General features: G+C 38.9%; 2 long non-coding RNA genes across 2 annotated transcripts in view; both read left to right on the top strand.

Annotated features, from left to right (window-relative positions):
* LOC102136013 (uncharacterized) overlaps positions 1–21,445 on the top strand; it is a 240,278-nt gene that overhangs the window by 103,723 nt on the left and 115,110 nt on the right. The window lies entirely within an intron of this gene.
* LOC135965002 (uncharacterized) overlaps positions 335–21,445 on the top strand; it is a 52,230-nt gene continuing 31,119 nt past the window's right edge. Inside the window, exons 1-2 of the long non-coding RNA XR_010577800.2 lie at positions 335–2,900; positions 5,460–5,618. This is a non-coding gene — a long non-coding RNA (uncharacterized lncRNA). The remainder of the gene's footprint in view (positions 2,901–5,459; positions 5,619–21,445) is intronic.

The raw sequence follows: 21,445 nt of genomic DNA, 5'->3' as shown, positions 1-21,445 counted from the left end.
AATACAAAATTAGAAAATAAAATAATACACAAGGTATTTGCATTCATGGTAAAAACTAATATTTTTAAAGAATTGACTAAAGAAAGAAGTCAAAAACCTCCCTGGGGAAAAATCCTTTATGTATTAAAGGAACTTATAGATTTGAATAGATGGAGAAACATTCAATGATTCATTAGTATTTTTAGTTTCTAAGTATTATCAAATGATGATTAGCCACGTACTAGAAGGCCAGTTCCATGTAGGCCTATTAAATCGTTAGGTGTTTGTTTTTTTTTTTTTTTAGGAAAAAAAAATAGTATACATGAATATTTATTCTTTTTACCCATCTCTAGATTTTTGTGTGTGTGTCTTTTCCTGTTTCAGTGTAGTGATCCAGAGTAACCACCATTGCCAACTCTCTAACAAATTAACAGCATCTGAAACACAACTGCCCATGCCTCTGAGTGAGTACAGTGTGAAAAAAGTTTCTGTCAATATCAGTTTGTAAATCAGAGTTATAATGGGATGTCCACCCACTTTACAGTTGAGTTAATAAGAGAGTCAGAGAGGGGAGGAAGAGGAAAACATGTGATGGTGGCACCCTAGGGTGATGCCAGTGGTTATTTAGCTTGTAACTAAACGTCATCTGCCCCACTATTTCACCCAGCTTCTCCTCATCAGAGGGTGCAGGAGTGGGCACCACAGCATACGTGTGTAGTTGACCATTCCACATTGCCATTTCTCCCTGCTGGTGCACTCCTGCTGCTGTTAACAGTGGAGGGAGAGCTAGCCTAATGAATTATGACGGGAACATCGCTATGGTTTAGAATTCCCTATAGGAAACACTGTCGTGATTTTGAGGGGATAGAATTAAAAATTAATATTTTAAACATATTAAATCCATATACTTTGACATTTAATATTTTTATTATTAATTTTAGAATACATAAAGCTTCAGTCAAATTATGTTTAATTATTTATTTTGATATTCATGGAGAGAAAATTTGTGGTAAAGCACTACTCTACACTGAAATGCTTTATTTAAAGTTATTGAATGCTTCTAAGCAAGGTAGTTTAGAGAATTTTGAACTATCTATGCAGTGGTTTTTTAAGATTCCTAGAAAAGAATTATGCTAAATAACAGGCTTTTTGAGCACTGATAATGATACCAAGTTACTTATTCAAATGTGTCTTTCTGCCAAGACCAAGATCCTTTAGAGCAGATTCTTAAATGCAGCATCTTGGTTACCTTTGCTGACTTATTTTGTAATTTCTTTATGTTTATCTTTGTTTACTTACACCTAGTAGGTGCTCAATAGACTTTGTCAAAACAAAATGACACCTTGTGGTTGACCAGCGTCTCATTACCTGGCAGCTTGCCCTGGAGAAAAATAGAGCAGTTGGTTTAAATCTAGACGCTCTGAGAATTAGCTAAGTGATTTACCTCTGCCAAGTAGGAACTATAAATACTATCAGACTAAAAGCACCCATTGCATACCTACTGTGTACTGAGCATCATTCGATTGGCACACCTACTCAATAATTGTGAACAGATGGAATTAGCACATGGAAAAGAGCATGTGTTTTTCCCTGTCCATCCACACATACCAACCTAGAAAAATAGAATTCTCCATCATGGTATTTTTTTTTTTCTAACAAGGACATCGTCAAATGTATTAGTCAAACTTGGAGTCCCTCCAACACTAAAGCTTACTTCTAAATTTAGAACTAATGAGTTCTCTGTGTGTACCAAAGTAGGAAGCATATATTCTCTCCGTTAGCACTGAGGCCTTTTAGTCGACATAACTCTATTGCCAAAGAGAATATAAATGTTTCTTCTTTAGTGTTACTGGCTTGCAAAACTCAGTCATTGGGAAAAACTGAACATTAGGGAAGAATGATAGGTTTGTAGAGAACATTCACTTCAGAGAATGATAGAACCCTCCATTTAACAGGTCTTTAAAAGATCCCCCAGCCCAGTGCTTCCTAACAGCTAGAATTCCTTTTAAAATTACTCTCAGGGTGATGGCCAGTGCTCTACCTGCCTCCAGCACCAAAGCATCTCCATCCACATCTGAGTTGCTTCAATGGAACGTCCCCCTGGCACAAAACCAAACTCGTTTTTGCTATTGCCTCCCTAGTGATTTCTGAGTTTACTTTTTGGGACACACAGACTGAGGACTCTTCCCGACAACACTTTCTTCCTGCTTGATGACAAACAACTACCGCATGTTCCCTTCAGGTTTCTCTTCTCCATGCCCAAAACTTGTATTTCTTTTTTTTTCTTTTCTTTTTTTTTTTTTTTTTTGAGACGGAGTCTCGCTCTGTTGCCCGGGCTGCAGTGCAGAGGCCGGATCTCAGCTCACTGCAAGCTCCGCCTCCCGGGTTCACGCCATTCTCCTGCCTCAGCCTCCCGAGTAGCTGGGACTACAGGCGCCGCCACCTCGCCCGGCTAAGTTTTGTGTTTTTAGTAGAGACGGGGTTTCACTGTGTTAGCCAGGGTGGTCTCGATCTCCTGACCTCGTGATCCGCCCGTCTCGGCCTCCCAAAGTGCTAGGATTACAGGCTTGAGACACCGCGCCCGGCCCAAAACTTGTATTTCTTAACCCTTCCTCAGTGTCTCAATTTCCAGCTGCTTCATCCTTCTGGCCACATTCTTGTCATGCTCCCAATAATACAACTTATGAAAGATGGATATCATGACATTTAAAAGAAGTTAAGTGTGGCAGAAATATAAAAAATGAATTATTAGGGAAGGTACTCAGGTCACAGCTACTTGTGACAGCAGAAATGAGGGATTTTTAAAATCACACTTGAGAGTAAATCCATGACGATTTTACTTACAGAATAAAAGGAAGTAATAATGTTCGAGAACTGGGAAATGAAAGACCCAAAAACACCTTCGAGACCTACTTTGGGAGGTTAGTGGAAAATTATACTATTAATTGTAAACCAGAATATAAAGAATAGGGTCAATTTACCCGTAGGAAGAAAGACATACTTCATTGAATGTGTTCTGTTAAATGCTTATAAAATTCCTGGGTAGATGATTCTGTAGAATAGTTAACATATCTATACCTTGGTTATATAGGAGAGCATCTGTAACCTGGTGTTGTCTCCCAAGCCAAGCCCCGCAGCCGTGTTTAAGGAATTTAGGGTGCTGAAATGTAACTGAATTCTTCTTTTCACAAATGTCTGCTCTTTTCTGTTGAATCACAATCACAGACACCATCATCCAGTTAACCTTTCAAGTGATAAAACTGGTACTTTTCCGTGACTTATCTTTGTTAAAAAAATTCAATCAGTTGCCAGATTTCCTCAATCTCAAAAATGTCTATCAAATCTTATGCTTTGCTGCATTTGAACACCACTGCATTAGCTCTTCCTCTAGCCAACAGTCTTTAGTGTCTCGTGTTGGTCCGTGGTTTCCTACCTGCCCCCTTGACAGGTTTCCCAGTGGGGATGGATCCCAGCCTGGATAGTCCTGCAAGAGCACAGAGCTGAATGCTCAATAATTTTGTAAGCCGGTGAAACAGGTGCTAGCTTGAAACTGACCGTAAGAAGGGACAACACACTGTGGAGCCTACTTGAGGGTGGAGGGTGGGAGGAGGGAAAGGAGCAGAAAAAAATAACTAACGGGTCCTAGACTTAGTACCTGATGAAATAATCTGTACGTCAATCCCCTGTGACATCAGTTTACCTATGTAACAAACCTGCATATGTGTCCCTGAGTCTAAAATAAAAGTTAAAAAAAGGGCCAGGCACCATGGCTCGTGCCTGTAATCCCAGCACTTTGGGAGGCCAAGGCGGGCGGATCACCTCAGGTCAGGAGTTCAAGACCAGCCTGACAAACATGGAGAAACTCCGAGTTTACTAAAAGTACAAAATTAGCCGAGCATGGTGGTGCAGGCCTGTAGTCCCAGCTACTTGGGAGGCTGAGGCAGGAGAATCACTTGAACCCGGGAGGCGGAGGTTGCAGTGAGCTGAGATTGTGCCATTGCACTCCAGCCTGGGCAATAAGAGTGAAACTTCGTCTCAAAAAAAAAAGCAAAAAAAAGCAAAAAAAAAGCTAAAAAAAGAAAATGTGGTACATATGCACAATGGAGTACTATTCAGCCATAAAAAGAATGAGATTGAGTCATCTGCAACAACACAGGTGGAACTGGAGATCATTATGTTAAGTGACATAAGCCCAGCACAGAAAGATGAATATCACATGTTCTCACTTATATGTGGGAGCTAAAAATCAAAACAATTGAACTCATGGACATAGAGAGTAGAAGGATGGTAACTGGATTATTCACAACTCAATGAATGAATGCTTGAGGGGGTGGATACTCCGTGCTTCATGATGTGCTTATTTCACATTGTATGCCTGTATGAAAGCATGCTATGTACTCTGTAAATACCCTACTATGTACCCACAAAAGTTAAAGATGTAAAAAAAGAAAGACACTGACCATAGCTGGAGTATTCACAGCATGAAATCTATAAACACTACAAATTAGGACTTTTTTTTCTTTTATTACGATACAACTGATCTTGCCCTTCCAGTCCAACTACCCCCTAGGTGTCAGGATTATCTTCCTAAAAAGCAAAGACAGTAATGCCAGTATCCACTATCAAAATGGGAAATGGGAAATGCTATTTTTATCAGTGTAAGGTCATGACTGAAATACTGGTGAGCAAAGAAGTCTGATCATATCATATATCACATATATCATATATGATCTATTTCACATATCACATGTATATCATATAGATATACATATCAAATATATATATATATATATATATATATATATATATATAGAGAGAGAGAGAGAGAGAGAGAGAGAGAGAGAGAGAGACAGAAAGAGTTTTGCCCTTGTTGCCCAGGTTGGAATGTAGTGGCATGATTTTGGCTCACTGCAACCCCTGCCTCCAGGGTTCAAGCGATTCTCTTGCCTCAGCCTCCTGAGTAGCTGGAATTACAGGCCATGCCTGGCTAATTTTTGTATTTTTAGTAGAGACGGGGTTTCCTCATTTTGGCCGGGCTGGTCTTGAACTCCTGACCTCAGGTGATCCACCCGCCTCGGCCTCCCGAAGTGCTGAGATTACAGGTGTGAGTGACAGAGCCAAGCCTGATTTAAATATATTTATAATCAGAGCACTCCACATGCTCACACATGTTCTTCATTGTAGGACTTCAAATGGTGGCAAATTCTTGTCTTGGTAAAGCAGACAGTGAGTTGAGCTGCAGGGATGGTGGAAGTCCTTCTGCTCAGGCGTCCCATTCAATAGCCTCTTTACGCCTGATCCGGAATCTTTATTAAATGTTTCCATGTGCACTGTGTCTTATTTATCCATTCGTGTCTCATAAGGTTGACATATAGAGAAGACGGTGATTCCTAATCTCAAGGTAGAATTCTTTCATCCATGTATTCTCCAAAGACAATTTGTTTTTCCAAAGTGGAAATCTGTATTATATTCTGTTTCAGAGGAGGTGAAAAGATCTCTGGCAAATTGATTTGCTGAAAATCAGTTGAAATCGATTTTTCAAAGTTGCAAGGCCAATTCTGGTGTTTCTGAGATGAAGACAGAGTTCCCTGACACTCTGTGCCTCTGTCCAGTTTTCTTCACCTGACTACATGCCCCAGGTAACTAATTACATCTCCCGAAGTTCTTTGTGCAGCCAGGCAATTTCTGCTTGAACTCTCAGCTAGTTTTAACTATTGCCCCGTCATTAACTTGACTTATAAATGCGTAATTTATTAAAAATTCCTATTACAATTTGGTCTGGTCTGCTCAAAATGTCTTTCTGCTACCCTCTCCCAGCCCAACCAGTTAATTTTTGTTTGTTCTCTATTTAAAATAAATTTCTGAATTGCTCTTATAGCTCATAATTACACCAGCACCATTGCATTTGGTCTATCATCATTCACATATTTCACTGCTTTCAGAACCCTGCTGGTTTCCTCTTCCTCTTGTACAATGAAATATAGGCTTCAACATCTTGTTAAAGTGAAAATGATTGTATGAGAAGCTGGGATGAGGGAGAGGTGTCTGCATTACTCTGCACACTACAGTTTGACATCCATTGGCCTATCGGTCAAGCTAATAGCCAAACTCCTTAGTATGAAACATACTTTTCTTTCAGCATCCATCTCTAACATCTTAACTACCTTTAAAATCCCATTTCCAGCTACACTCATCCCAAATTCCTGAAACACAGAATTGCTTGATTTGTTCCCTGCTCTCTAGTCACTGGGCATATTTGAAGTTTTTACATTTTCATAAATTCTTATCTCCGCTCGGGATGCAACCAGATATGGTTTCCAAAGCCAGTTCCCCAGAAAATCATAATAACTAACAATTACTGAGTGCTTTCAACATGTGAGGCACATTGTTTGGTCCTTTCAGGGATTACCTCATTCAATCATACCTGCATTTTAAAGGAGAGGGTTTAAGAGGAAGAACGTGAGGCTCTGGCTGACAAAGTCACTTGCCCATGTTTACGCAGATTTAAATCCTGTCCTGGAGACAGTATCCCAGGCAGTTTATACACTGTCTTTATCACTCTCTATTGCTTTCTCTTAATATATTTTCTTCACAGCAATCATCACTTTCTAAACTGATTCTTTTTCATGTCTTTATTTAACAGTTTTGTTATATTTTCCCCATCAGACTCTATGGTTTACTACGATATGGACTTCTACTCCTGGGCTTCTGATAGTCTTTTATACACAGAAAAGACTCAATACGTATTTCTTGGATGGATGGAGGGAGGGATGGATGAATGGATGGACACATGGATAGGTGATGGATGGAAGGATGGATGGATTATGAATAGAAGGATGGACGGATGAATAGATGGTTAGAAGGATGGATAGACGATGGGTGGAAGGATGGATAGATGATTATTGTTATCTGGATCTTTCCTTTTAATGGGAGAAGTAATACAAATGTCTACACAGATAAATAAACATTTAAGTAACATATTCAGGTATGGTTCACATGTTTCTCCTATTTTCTCTCCATATGGTAACAAGTTTGAGGCAACACTTTGCTTCTTAATGTGTGGTCTGCAGAACAACAGCATCAGAATAACCTGGGAGATTATTAGAAATCCAGAACCTTAAACTTCTCCCCAGACCCACCAAATCAGAAACTATATTTTATCAAAATTCCCAGTTAGTCCTATGTGCACATCATTGCACACAGTTCATGTGACTAGTGCTTGCTTTTATCAGGAAGTAGCATGAAAGAGCTCAGACTTGCAATTGATTTGCTAAACATACCTGAAAGCACTTTTGAGTTGAGAAGCTCCAAATTATTTCTGTTTCAATTTAGAAATAAAATAATCATTTTTCCTGTTAGGTTCCTACCTAATGTAAAAATAATCAAAAATTATGAACTACACAATACTAAAAAAGCTCTACGAAAACCATACAAAACTAAAATGAATTAAATCCTTTTTTAGTATTCTAAAAAGCTGATTTCAACTAAGAATGTCATTCCTTGGCATTTCTGGTTGACTAAATACCATTTTAAAAATCAAAGTCATTTTCATAACTCTCCTTATAAACTAAAACTGTAACTTACTAAATATAATTTTCAAATCCAATAGGAAGAAATGAAAGAAAATTGGACTGCATTATTTCATGCAATTTATGCAATTGTTATCCTTATGCATGTTCAAATTTTATAAAGATAATAAATACATAATAAATAACTTTAATTTAATCTTTTAAAATTTAAATGATTGGTATGTAGTTATTAAAGCAATGTTAGTCACATGTATAACATATTGAATATATGAATACAATTACATAATTGCCTTGACTTCTATAAAAACATACTATTTTTTCAAAAAATAGACTTCATTTTTTATGGTAGTCTTAGATTTATAGAAAAATTTCACAGAAAGTAGAGTTCCCATTCTTTCCATTTTTCAAGTTTCTTTTTCATTAAAATCTTGCATTCATGTGGTACATGTGTTTCAACTGAGGAGGCAATATTGACACATTATTATTAACTGCAGCACACAGCTTATATTAAAGTTCACTTTATTTTTGCTGTACATTCTATGCATCCTGCAATGGATCCACCATTATAGTGTTGTACGGAATCATTCCACTGCCCTACAAATCCTCAGCAGTCTACCACTTCCTCCAGCCTTCCCCTAACCCTTGGCAGCCACTGATCTTTTTACTGTCTCCATAGATGTGTCTTTTCCAGAATATCATAGAGTTGGTTCATACAGTCTCCAGCTTTTGAAGACTGCCTTCTTTCGCTTCATCATATGCATTTAAGGTTCCTCCCTGTCTTTTCATGGCTATGCAGGTCATTTCTTCTAGTGCTGAATAATATTCCAGTGTCTGCATGTACCAATATCTGTTTATCATTTATCTACTTAAGGTCTTCTCGGTTGCTTCTAGTTTTTGTTAATTATGAATAAAGCTCTTTAAACACTTCTTGTGCAGGTTATGTGTGGACACAAGTTTTCAACTTATTTGGAAAAATACTAAGGAGCATGATTGCTGGGGTTTATAGTAAGCCTATGATTAGCCTTGTGAGAAACTGCCAAACTGTCTTCAAAAGTGGCTATAACATTTTGTATTCCCACCAGCAATGAATGAGAGTTCCTGTTGCTTCACATCCTCATCAGCATTTGGTGTTGTCTGTACTGTGGATGTTGGCCAATCTAGTACGTGTATAGTGGACTCTCTTGGTACTTTTAATTTGCATCTATCCACTAACATATGAAGTCCAACATCTTTTCCTATGATTAGTTGCTGTTGTGTATCTTCTTCGGGGTGGTATCTTTTGCCTATTGCTAATTGGATTTCTTGTTTTCTTATTGTTGAGCTATTTGCATATTTCAAATACTAATCCTTTATCAGATACATGTTTTCCAAGAATTCTTCTCTCAGCATGCGACTTGTCTTTTCAATCTCTTAGCAACATCTTCACAGAGCAGAAATTTTTACTTTTAATATCGTCTGACTTGACAATTATTGTCTCATGGTTCTTCCCTTTGTTGTTGTATCCAGAAAGTTGTCACCAAATCAAAAGTTGCCTAGACTTTCTCCTGTTTGATTAGAATTTTGCATTTTTACATTTAGATTTACAATCCATTTTGATTTTATTTTGTGTGAAAGGTAGAAGGTCTGTGTCCATAATTTTTTTTTTTTTTTTGCCTGTGGATATCTATGTCTAGTTTTTCTAACCCTAAAATACATTGAAATAACTTTGATTTTCTTATTTTAAAAAGTTGTAAAGAATTAATTGCTTTTAAGGATATTCCAAATACCAAGTCGTTCAATATTTGAATTTGCAGATTGCATAGCATTGGCTAAGTTCTGTATCTTCAGACTAATTTCAGAATGAGTTCAAAATTTGTAACAAAGCATGCTGTACATTAAGTAATGCAATTTTTATTGAATCTAGCCTGACATCACCAAATTTTAAAAACTAGCTACTGTAAACAACTCTTTCTAAGTAGTCTTGACAAAGTAGTGGAGTAGATCAAGGTTCCCTTTTGCCTAGTTTTCCTCCTAAGACTGTTTACCTCTGCCTAGACACCCTGTATTCTTAGGAAGTTAATGAGCAAATTAGGCTTGCTTACCCTATAGGGTCATTCTAACTATCTCTTGTTAGCAGTTTCTTGTACTTGTTACTTTACCATGATTCATGGAATAGAGGTTCATAAAATTACTTTCCTCTATCTAATTTTGATAATGTATGGTTATTTTACTCATGATAAAATATTAATACAAATACTAAGCACCTTTTAATTGAGTAATTACTTTCTATGCTTATCTTATTTAATCCTAAGTATAATATCATTATTGTCAGGATTAAACAAGATAAGCATATTGAATATGCTTATATTGAATATATTGAATAATGGATCATACTGTTATATCATTTGTATGGCTGAGGATCCTGATACTTAAAGGAGTACGGTAATTTATGTAAGGTCACATAGTTAATTAGCACTACAGTTACATCTGAGCCAGTCTGGCTGGCTCCAAAGTTCTTGGTCATAAACTCTAAAATCTGATTAAGGGAAGGGAATGGCCTTCTATGAACAACTTTTCACCCAAAAGGACAATTGCAATGCTCAGAATTCGGAAGCTTCAGCAATCCAGTAGAATTGAGTATGTGGATGTTCATCCATTCTATTTTTATGTTTAACCTGAGATTTTTTTCAAAATGTAGAATGGTGGTTGTGGAGTGAGTTTGAATGAAAAAAAAGAGTCTATTTTATAATTCTGCAGCTCTGAAAATAATCATAATCTTTAGGAGTAGATTGCATGAAAAACGCCCAATGATTTCAAATGTATTTTGAATTATCATGTGTGTCTAGAATCCTGTGGTTGTTTGTAAGAAATGTGTTGCTGAAAATAGGCATTGATCATAATCACACTCTTTGTAATACAGTTTTATTTATAAAAATAAAGTAAAATCAAGTACTTGTACTCTTTCCTTGAAGTGTTTGAAACCTTTGTTTTACTGCTTTACTTTGAAAGATCATTGTTTCGAGTTTAAAATGACATTCAAGCCTGTCGTTTAGAAATGACTTTGTGTTTAAATATGAAAATTTCCAAGCAATTAGTTCCTTTAGTGGACTAATTGCTCTTGCTATTTAAAACTAAAATTAAACAATATAGCTATTTCAATTTGAACAGAACGATTTATGCTTTGAAATAAATTTACAAAATTTCATAGGGAGATTCTAGCTGCTTTTTCGTAAGTACATATGACATACTTTGATTAGCTTGTACTTAGGACTATTGTACTAATTATTAATAATCTAAGATTCCTTTAGTAAAACTTCAATGCAATTGATCCAGAAAAAAACATGGTTGTTGATTGATCATTGATTTTTAAACTTCACATACCCTTCATATGCCATGTTATGGATCAGTTGCAATAGTGCCACTGGAAATATGCTAATTAATAAACTTTTCTGATTAACTCCTTGATAGATCTTTGACCCAATCATCATTACTGAAAAATGTTAGAAGTCCTTCATCATATTGTTCAAGTAGTCTATAAAGAGTCTGATAGCCACTGAGAAACATGCAAAACCATTATCTTTGAGGCATAAGGGGAATGACATCCATTTGGATAATATTCAACCGAGTCCCCTAAGATTAATAAAACTATCAAGGGAAAAGTCCCCTCCATTTGTGTGTTTACAGAGGTAAACAAACAAACAAACAAAAACAGCTCAGGAGTCGGGAGGCTGGAGGGCAGAATGCTCTTGCATGGAGAAAAGGTGACATGGTTCTTATACTTAGACCCTGAGCACTCATGGGAATATCAGCAAAGGGTTAACATCTCTGAGAGATTCATTTTTTGTGTGAAAAATGAGGGCATTAAACAATATGATTCTAAGAGTCCACAAAACCCTGAAAATCTTTAATTGTGTGATTTTTTTTTTTTTATTTGCTATGCTCCCTACCCTCTTTAATCCAAATCTCTGGCTGCACACATAGCAAACTTTGACCCAGTCTTGAGGCAGCTCTATTTCTGCCCTCTTGGGAGCTCTTCTAGCAGCTGGGAAGGGATAATCATTACCAGTGCTCAATGTTTCTATTCTTTGTAACAAGGAAACGACTCTGATGACCTAAGCTGTAAAGGAATTTGTACAAATATTGAAGAGTCCATAGAAGATTTAGGAGAGTTCAAGAACCATGTCTAGGAATCCACGCAGCCAGAAACACGGACAGACATGCTGCAGCACAGCTCAGTGAGGCCACAGCTGCCACTGTTGCTGCCATCAGGGGCTGCAGCCATTACTCTGCCACTCCAGGGCAGGATGCTGACAGTTGCTGCTGGTACCACTTCCACTGCTATACCCAGAAATTGCTGCGGATGGTAAGGCCAGCCTGCAGGGCTCTGGATCCTCTGCTGCAACCCTCTGAGTGAGGCTTAACAAATGTGTACGCACCACTCTTACGGACTAGGGATACCTCCAGCTCAATGGGACCTGCTGTTTCACATAGCCCAGGTTAAAGATCACTTTGACTCCATGTTGAACATGGAGAATTATCTTTTGTTCTAGGCCCTTGCTAAAAAAAAAAAAAAAAAAGAAAGAAAGAAAGAAAGAAGGAAAGGCAGCCTTGTGCCTGATAGAGTGGCTCACACCTGTAATCCCATCACTTTGGGAGGCAGAGTTAGGGGGATTACTGGAGCTCAGGAGTTCAAGACCAGACTGGACAACATAGTGACACTTTTCTCTTCAAGAATGAAAAGAAAATTTAGTTGAGTGTGGTGGTGTGTGCCTGTAGTCCCAGCTACTTTGTAAGCTGGGCAGGAGGATTGCTTGAGCCCAAGAGGTCAAGGCTGCAGTGAGCCGTGATCACACCACTGGACTCCCACCTAGGTGACAGGGTGAGACCCTGTCTCAAAAAAAAAAAAAAAAAGGGCAACTTTCCAAGGCACCTGATAAATGAGTTGGAGCAGTATTTTCTAGGTTCTGACTCCAAAATCACAGAGCCCCACCAAGAGTAGTCTGCTTCTTTCTTTGTGATGTAGGTACAAAGTGTACTAGCTTGTTCTTCACCTTGAATGGGCTGTCTCACCACACTCCCAATCACCAAGCCCTAAAACTGTTACCAACAATCTTAAGTAGAATTTATTTCTCACCATCTGCTACACACTTATCTTATGACAACTTCCAGAATCCTTGCCACTTTTCTCCCAGGTCTGATTAACTTGATGCCATCATTTTTGTGAACCATTGCAACTTTCTGCAGATTTTTAAACAATTCTATCCCATTCAGCCTATATTGTGACAGACAGCAGGAGAGGTCGTGTACATGTGGAGATAGAATGCATACTGCTGTACCTTCTGAGTGAATGAGCAATGTTTCCTGTGGATAGGAAATGAAAAGAAACTGTTTGCCAGTTACCAAGGTCAATGGAGGTTCTGGATCTGTCAAGCAAGGATGTCACATCAGGCACAGTGCTGCAACTGGGGAACCACTTGCAGGTTCATGGTGTTCCCCAACATCTGCCACCATGCATCTGCATCGTGCACGGGCCAGAGATGGCTCACAGGGGAAACCAGTGAGGACCACCACACCTGTATGCTTATGTATTTGGGGATGGTGTGAATTTCTGTCCTTTCCACTGGGATGATCTATTGTTTCTGATTCACCATCTTGGTGGGGCGGGGGGGCAGTTTCAAAGGTTTCCACTTGGTTGTTTCTTTGACAACTGCTCATACTCTACACATCAAGGAACAAATGTGAGGGATCTTTCAGCTGCTAAGTGTATTCATCCCAGTGATATACTTAGAGACCAGAAAGATCACTCACGGTGGGTCTGGAGATGGCTGTTTCCAGGACGCGGTGGACACAATAGGGCTGCAGTCATGACCTGGCCTTGAGATGCCCATCTCTAACAGGAAACCATGTTGGAATTTGGGATTCTCTGGTATTTGAAGTTTCTTGCTTCAGCTGACTCTGTATGGGACAACCCTTGTGAGATCTGTCTATCTCCTTCCCCAGGACTGACTCACTCCAGTAGATGGCTATAGATGCCTTGGTGAGGAATGAGTGGTGGGTATCACTATTGAGCATACTCAATACTGGGGCATTGTCAGGTCCTTCGTGAAGAGATCAAGCCCACCTAAAATTGTGAGGATTTGAAGCTGAGTCAGGTCTGGAAATGGGCTGCAGATCATTATTTTGCTTTGAGTTAACTGATGTAAGCCTTTAACTCACCTACTCTTGATGATTTTCTACAGGGGTCAGGCAACACCCTAACTGGCTGTCCATCAGTCTCACAACCATGGCCCCTTGTCCATCAGGCTTGGCCAGAGGACTCCCGGTTGTCTTGCTCTTGCCTGTGCTGCCAATGTATGTCTGTCATTTGGCATTCTCATTGATGTTACGGGGCTCAGTCCCACTCTGCCGTCAGTGGTCCACACAGCACAGCTAACACCAAGCTGATTAACAAAGCTGGCATGAGTCCAGCATCCTCTCTTGATTTCCTGGCTGGAATGTCCCCTGAATCTTCCCAGGGCATAGGGTCAGCTGAAGAATTCTCTGACTTTAGGTAAAAAGTCCTTTCTAGTATGTCTATCTACCTAAGATATCTTACTCCTTTCTGAATGCCATCAAAGCAGTTCTAGTATCCCCACCTCAATAGCTCTGTGCCAAATTCAAGAAGACAGAACAACACTCAAATAGATAGGACCAGGTGTCTTGGACAGTCATCGAATCATGAATCATAGAATAATTTCCCTCACGTCCATTAGCTCTTTCTTATTGTCTTATATTCAGCCTAATCCAAACCCTGGTCTAATACTTTCAGAATATGTTCTATCAGTATATATGAGCTGACTGTGCAAAGCTTTGGTGAATAATCCCCTTTCCCCTGAGCCAGATACATTATTCCTCAGCTGGCTCATTCTGGAAAATGATTTTAGTGTTGTCCTGCATGGTACTGGGGCAGTGGTGGCAGATATAGAGGGGGGCAGCTATCATCTTGTGGTGCATCCCCCTCAGGGGAGACAGGTGCATATTCTGTAGGCACAGTGAGGCTGCCGTCTCCTCACAAGGGAAAGAAGGACTTTTGTGAGGGCCGAGAGAGCCCAGGGGAATCTTGTATTTCAAAGTAACAAAGAACATTTTCCACCCAAAGCCTAAAGGATGGTGGCCCCATGATATTTACCTTTAACTCACCTGTAGAAACCCTCAAAACAGCCAGAAAAATCTCTCATCACCACTGCTGTGCCTCATGTGTTATCTTTGTTGGAGCAGCCTGCATCCGTGGTAGGCCATCATTAATCCAATGGCTACACTCTTTCCCAGAAGCAGTTTACATGCTCTTGGGAGAGACAAGAAGTATTTTCCCCATAATTTCCCAATCTTTGCCTTAAGACCTCTGGACTTTATGGACATTCTGCAGAACGTAACATTGGCTCACCATATTCATTATTCCATATTAACCAGCCCAGATGATACACAACTGACATGTACATTTGAAGACGTAGTAAGCTGTTTATATTTCAGAGGATAGGGGAAAAGCCCTGTGAATATTCAGTGGCTTGCCACATCGGTGAAGATTTACAGGTCCACAAAACTAAAATATGTAGAACCTTCCTCTTTAAAGTGAAGAAAAAATCATCTGATAGCTTCCACCTATAAGAAAACATAACACCTGGTAAATTTCTTTAGGTTACAGATGCAGATGTTTTATGTGAGGAAACACTATTCCAAATGTATACGGGGTGGTGTGAAAGACCATTTCAAGTGAGACCCAGAGCTTGGAAAGTGGGGGCTGCACTGCAAGTGGTCCTGCTGCTTATAACCCAGAAAACCTATAACTAAAGAGGCCTCACTGGTGGAAAAATACTGAATGGCATTTATGAGAAGCCTTGAAAGGAGATGCTCAGTGTGTACGCCAAAGTCCTGAAACAAGTCCCTGCCATCTGAAGTGAGGAATTCTATACCACTTGAAAAATAACTCCTAGAATTCTACCGGGTCCTGGGACACACAGAGCACCTAAGAGGAGGACATCTTGTGTGGCTAGGGTTATCCTGCATGAGATGGGCTCTGTTGGACCTACTACATCACAGGGTCAGCCCAGCAGCAATCTATTGTAAGACAGACGCAGGGCTTCTTGGATTCAACGAGAACATTGCCAGGCACACACGTAATGATAATGTTGGGAATGATAATGTTGAGAACATTGCCAGGCACACTTCAGTAGTGAGTGGATCAGACTCCCATAAAGTTCACCACTGCTTCATTGGTACTGTTTCCAGACGGGACCACCCTGACAGAGGAGGGTAGTTCCTCTCTGAAAGGTTCTTTTGCTTGTTGAAGGTCACGCCTCTTTTTGACTGCAGCTCACATGCAATGATTGGTCAATATTGGGTATTAAGGCCTCCGCCCCTTGCCTCAGTTTGGAACAGTTCCAAAGAACCATTTCTTTTTCAGAACTTCTGTGGAATGAGCGGAGTCTTTTGTTGTGTTTGTATCATTGTCCAGTTCCCGCTCTGTGCAATACTGCTTTCTCAACCCTCACTGATGTCGCCCTGAAAAGTGCTCCCCTTTAACCTCCATGCACACGTCTCAGTTTCCCAGAGCACCTGACATGGGAATGGGACATTCACCTGGTGTACAAACACGCAGGTGTGCCACCCATTATGAAGTAACCCAACAATTCCAATCTGGAAGGCACTATGCTGGGCTTGAACCTACGCACCCCAGTGCCAGGAACTGTGCCCGGCTTAGTTGCAGACACAAATGAAATGCTGGGCACAGAGCAGGCCATCAAAAAGTTTTGTTGAATGAATAAGTGGAGGAATCTACCCATCCCTCAGGTTCTGTTCAGTACCACTGCCTTTTTGGAACATTTCTTAAAACTTAGTTGGACATGATCTTTTATTCCAGTTTGTTTCTAGTGAGCATTCGTAACATCATCTGTGTACATAGGTGCACCACACACACAGACACACACACACACACACACACACACACACAATTTGTTTTAGGCTGTCCAAAATGTACAGCTTAGTGTTTCAGTAACACTTGGGAATTCCTAAATATTTACCAAAGGACAAGGAGGAAAAGGAAGAGTAAAAGGACTACACTGTAAATGTCTTTGAATTTCTAAAACGGCTACCAAATTATGAAACCTCTTTCAGCCACAGCTCCTTCACGTATAAATCACTAATACTATTTTCCCTGCCAGATTTCTCAGTGAGAACCTCTCACACTATACTCATTGAGCTTGTCTCTTACAACAATGTACATACGGTAAATACCAGCTGTTTATGACTGCAGTCCCCACGTGGGTTCTAAGCCTCACTCACAAAGCTGGGGGAGCCTTAAATGAGATATTATATTTCAGTCATATACATTTGTTATCATTCTCAACATTATCATTCAGACTTTATTCTTATGGTCTTTTGATGTTTCTCATTTCTGTTCTTTTTACTGTGTATTACAATGGGAAAGCCAAACATTTTACCTATTTTCAAGTGAGCATCACACACACACACACACACACACACACACACACAAATACCTGTTTGCTTAGAATATCTGTCGGAATTGACATCAAGGGATCCGAATTGATTCCAAGAGAAAGAGCTTTCTCCTTTCCACAAGAAGGCAGTTTGAATGGCCTCTGAGTGTCACCAGGCCAACACAGGGACAGAAGAAAATCTTTGGTTTTTCTTTCTGGCCTAGAATGCCAACCTCCTCTCTCCAGGGCTCAGTTTTTTAGAGAATGCCTTTTCATCTCCCCAACGCATAGAGTTGTAGTTCTTGTGTTGTATTCAGGGTCCAAAGAGCTATTATTGCAGAAGTGAACAGAGAAGACGAAACACGCATCATTGTTGAAATATTGTTTGGGGAGTAAAAACTAATCTGAAAATGGCAATTAAGGAAAAATCATGGAGAGAATGGAAGGCTCTTTGGAAATGAAGGACGATGGATCGAGAGTGGACAACAATGATGACAAAGACTCCATATGGCCAACAGAGCTTTGGATACAAAAAAGCTTTTATCCAAGAAAATAGCCTTTCTGTTCCACAGTTATTTTCTTATTACACCAGCAAAAGTAGTAAATGCCTTGCATCTTTTATACATGTCTTGCTTTTAGTCCCTATATGACCTCCTTTATCTGAGGCAGTGACCAGATGGTCAACTACCTGGAAGTAAGTGGTGCTGAGGCCATTAGGACTCAAGGATCAAAGCCACAACCTTCATTGCTGCAGCTTCTTTCACAGAAACACATCATCGGTAACTTGGCCTTGGCTGCCTTTCTTTACAGGACAATGCATAGTTTTATCTGCACTTGACAAAGAGAACACATTGCGCAGAAGCTCTAAGAGCATTCTGGCATTTGGCTTGAGGCAATTCTTCCACCACTCTACGGGGCTTGGGATTCTGATCCTGATGCTTTCAGAAATCTAAGAATGAGCTGAGGATTCTTACAAAAACAAAATGGAATTTCCAAGGCAAATCAAAAAGATAAACCAAGAGAACACCCATTTACCTCGTTCTCATTAGAAATATCCCAATGGGTTACCCTTCTGCCATTCTCCAATTTCTTGTTTCTCAGGATAATCTAACCTACAGCAAGAAGTGACTTGTCTGTAAGCTTATACAATTCATATCACATTTACTACAGAGGAAGATAAACAAAGCACCTTGGCCAGGCTTTCACTGCTCTGTGATCTTCCTGTAAAGCTGCGTTATCACTAGCATTCAGCAGCCTCTGCTTAGCCGCTGCCGGTGATTCCTTCCTCCAGCACCTGATGCGGCACCTGATGCCTGCACACAGGCCGTCCCTACCCTCTCTCCTATTACAGTTCCTTCACCGAATTCAGAGACCCGCCTTTACAACCCTCACATGCTGAACACAATACCTCACACTTGTGAGCCCCGTGAGTGACTTTTCTGTTTCATGAACATTCTATAGGAGTTAGACATCACTTTGAAAATGCATACTAAATAAGTCTCAAAATGCCACAAGCAAATCCTATGCCTCATGTGAGGGTAGAAGCTCAGACACTAAGGAGGTTCTCTGACTCATGCTGAAACATCTTAGTCCAGGAAATTTTTCTTGATAATGAAATTGCTGACAAATGCTTATGCTCATTTATGATCCATGTTTTACAGAACCTACAATTCATATCCTTTTCTTCTTGCTTCCAAAGGGACACTTGCAAAGTTAATAGTAAAAAAAAAAAAAGTAAGACAGAAAAGGTTATTCATTATTAATACAACTTGAAAGGCAATGGCCCATGTGCTAATCTTTCAGTAAACTGAAAATGTTTCAATATGCACATTCATGAATAGTAAGTGCTTTGAATTTTGGCAAATGTTATGTAAAAGATGAGAACAGAGAAGAAAAAAACAGAATAGTAGAAATACAGAGACTTCTAGAAAACAAAGCAATGTATTTTTAGCAGGTCATCTTTGGCAGTCAACATTGTTTCCTTGAATGGTCACTATACTTTCACTAAAACATTACCATAAAAATTTTGTTTATGTTGATAATATCTTATAATCCAAAGTATCAAACCAGGGATCATCCATCTTCTAAAGGACAATGATAAGGGCTCAGACGTTTTAGAACTGTAATTTTCAAGGCATTAGAAAACTAATTCTTGATTTCCATTATTATAAAAGCAAGATTCCCTTTTCTTTCACTAACCTTACACACCTACACATGTACATAATCAGAGAGACTCACACAGGAGGCCTTAACATAATCAGATATTGAATTAAAGCTCAAAAGCTCAGAGCAGGATATTACGTCACTACAAGGTAGATGTAGTTCAATTTACATGTAAGTCATACATTTTAATTTGATTGTCATGGGAAATTAAAGGACAGTTTTTGCATAAGCACATGTTATTCTACAATTTTTAAATGCAATTAGAATTCTGGCTTGCAAGAAAAATTTTTCCTGATTTAAAAGGTCAAAATTTGTGTCACATGAGTTTCAGAGTAATCTGTATTCAATAGTTTTAAACATTATGATTATCATTGATTGAATATAAATTCTAGATATATGGCAAAGTGGCTAAACATGTTGTACTTTTGTGTCAGGTTATAAATGTTAGAATCCATTTGCCTCTAAATTTCCTAAAGGTTTTGTCCTGGGATTAATTATGTAAAGATGATTTCCTATGTTTTCCTGTTTCACAACAACTTCTGAAATACCTTTTATTTTCTCTTTGAAAAAAAATTTATGTATTTCATTTATAATCTCTTCTTATAACTTGACATTCCTAAGACATTAAAGTTAATTTTTAAATGAAGATTTTGACTACTATGCATCCTGCTATCCCACTGGCAGGAAAAAAGGATGGAAACATAATGATAAAAATAAAAATGGTAAATTTAAAAAAATACAAAACTTAATAACTCCTACATGATAATATTATGTCACTATCTAGGGAATTCCATTTTAATCATGGCTTATACGAACCAGTTGGTAAATGATATTTTTTAGCTACTTTCTTACTCAAAGTTTCCTTCAAGTGCTTGTAACTGACAGCAAAATCTGAACAAAAAATTATTACGACCTCATTGAAAATCTATAACACTTTCTCACTCAAAATATTTACTTGATTGATATGTAAGGCCATCACTCTTTTTCTCCATAAGCTATAGATATTTAAATAGACACCAATATGGCTGCTTTAAAAATTATTGTTCTTTCATTTTAAAAATGAATTCCCAGCTGCACTTTAAAAATTACACTTTTAGTAGCATTTATCCTTTTTAAAGCCATGATACTCAGCTAACAGGCCCAATAGAAATGAACAGGATAATTACAATTAGTTAAAAATGAGTAATTCTTAGCTGATTACTTCCTACAAGCATAACTAATCTAATGTTTCGCTTCCCATGAAATAATGGTTAAAATGCTAATTGTTAAGGCTTTATTAAACTTAATTGTCATTTGTCTCAGCTGAATTCATTAATTGTTAGCCATATCACTCTCCATTTTTGAAAAGAAAAGCCTTATATAGTGATGACTGAGTACGACGATGGGACAATGCCCTCCCTCCTTCCCCAGTTTCTCTTTATGCCTACAGGGACTCGGACATCAGAGAGGAAAGGAGGGAGGAAGAGGATATGGAGCTTAAAAAATACATAGACATTTTAATATCATGTCTTTATGCCCTTGGGTAGGAGGAGTGAAAATGATTTTTTAAAATTACCCTTTGCACCAAAGCTGCTAATTTAGCACAACAGGCCTCAGTATTTCATTAAAGTAGTGCAGGCATAGACACAGGCAAAACAGTGAAACCGGCGTGGAGTCCAGGACGAGGAGTTCTGAGCCTCTACTTGTTTCTCTACACAAGCCATAAGGAAATATGGACCCAAATATGGCCATGCTTTGAGCATAATAACCCCAGCTCCACTCCCCAGAGCCCTTGCCAGTGCCCTGGCTCACCCACATGCATTTTCACCATAGCCTTCCTCAGCCTCGGCTCTGTAGTCTGAGTGCTTCTCATCACGGCATCGAGCCTCTTCATTAATGGACACTTCTCAGAGGCATAAAATGAATACACTTTTTTTTTCTTATAAACTCTGCCAATTCCATCTCATTATTCCTTATCATCTGCTTCTGTACCCTCATCCATCTCCCTTTTCAGTGTTCACACCCAACAGATATTTGTAGACATTTATTATGGCTTTCCCTGGTCGTCACTTAGGAGAGTTATTCATATTGAATTCATTAAAAGTGTCTTCATAAATCAATGCAAACAGCCCCTTAATCATTTTCATTGCTTTTCCCTAAACTCTCGTCAAGTTTTGCCAGTCTTGCACACACAATTAGGAATCCAAAGGCCAAATAAATACTCTAATATATGGGCACAACAGATCCACTGGGAAGCTGCTATTCTTTCTTCCTTGCTTAAGGTGATATTACGTTTACAGTTGTAAATTTTGTGAATTCCCTGAAAATAATCTGCCATCCTTC

The sequence above is a fragment of the Macaca fascicularis genome, chromosome 9, assembly GCF_037993035.2.
Source record: "Macaca fascicularis isolate 582-1 chromosome 9, T2T-MFA8v1.1".
In the NCBI taxonomy this organism is placed as follows: domain Eukaryota; kingdom Metazoa; phylum Chordata; class Mammalia; order Primates; family Cercopithecidae; genus Macaca; species Macaca fascicularis.
The sequence above is the reverse complement of the archived record's forward strand: the minus strand, read 5'-3'. Positions and strand labels throughout refer to the sequence as shown.